Genomic DNA, 856 nt, shown 5'->3' with positions numbered 1-856 from the left:
ACACACACACACACACACACATATATATATATATATACATACAGGGTGACCCCCCCCCACAAAAAAGCAACTCATAAAAATTTTATTAAATCCTACAAAGGTCCAGCAAATTTCTTGAAATTTGGTGGACTTAAACTTTGGCGTACGATCATTCAATTTGCATAAAAGTCATGTTCTTTTCAAAATATTCTCCAAATGGCATATGCCGCGCAAACACTTGCCTACGTCACTCAAAATTGTCAATTAATCGAACACATCCCTCTTTGGGGATTTCCCTCATTTCTGGCATGTTTGCTGCCTTCAGTTCACCAATCGTTTCAAGGTTGTTCTGGTAAACATTATCCTTGAGATACCCCAACAGATAAAGATCTGGGGTTGGAGTCGGGGGTTTCAAGTCCAGTGAATGCGGTACCCACTCAACGTCACACTTCCTGCTGATCAGTCTCTCCTGAAATCGGTCTCTCAGCCAGGCTAGGGAGTCATTTAATGCGTCGGGGTGGCCCCATTTTGCTGAAACCACTGTTCATCACGATCTACCCCTCGGCGTCGTTTTATTCAAAGTTTTATTCAAAGATTTGTGGGCTCTGTTTTTTTTGTGTGGGGGGGGTGCCCTATATATATATTTATTTATCTGTGTATCTACACGCACGCGCGCATATATTTGTGATCGGGTATGTTTTAAAAGTACCAAATCCGATGAAACAACTGAATTTATAAAAATTCTGTTACTACATAATCATAATCTTTCACGTCTAAATCTCTTTAAAGGAGTGAATTTAGGAAACGTTTCCAAAAAATAGTCAAAAACAAAAATAATTACCGAAATTAGAGGAGGTGACAATAAAATTAAAATATC

The sequence above is a fragment of the Octopus bimaculoides genome, chromosome 3 (assembly GCF_001194135.2).
Source record: "Octopus bimaculoides isolate UCB-OBI-ISO-001 chromosome 3, ASM119413v2, whole genome shotgun sequence".
NCBI lineage: Eukaryota > Metazoa > Mollusca > Cephalopoda > Octopoda > Octopodidae > Octopus > Octopus bimaculoides.
The sequence above is the reverse complement of the archived record's forward strand: the minus strand, read 5'-3'. Positions refer to the sequence as shown.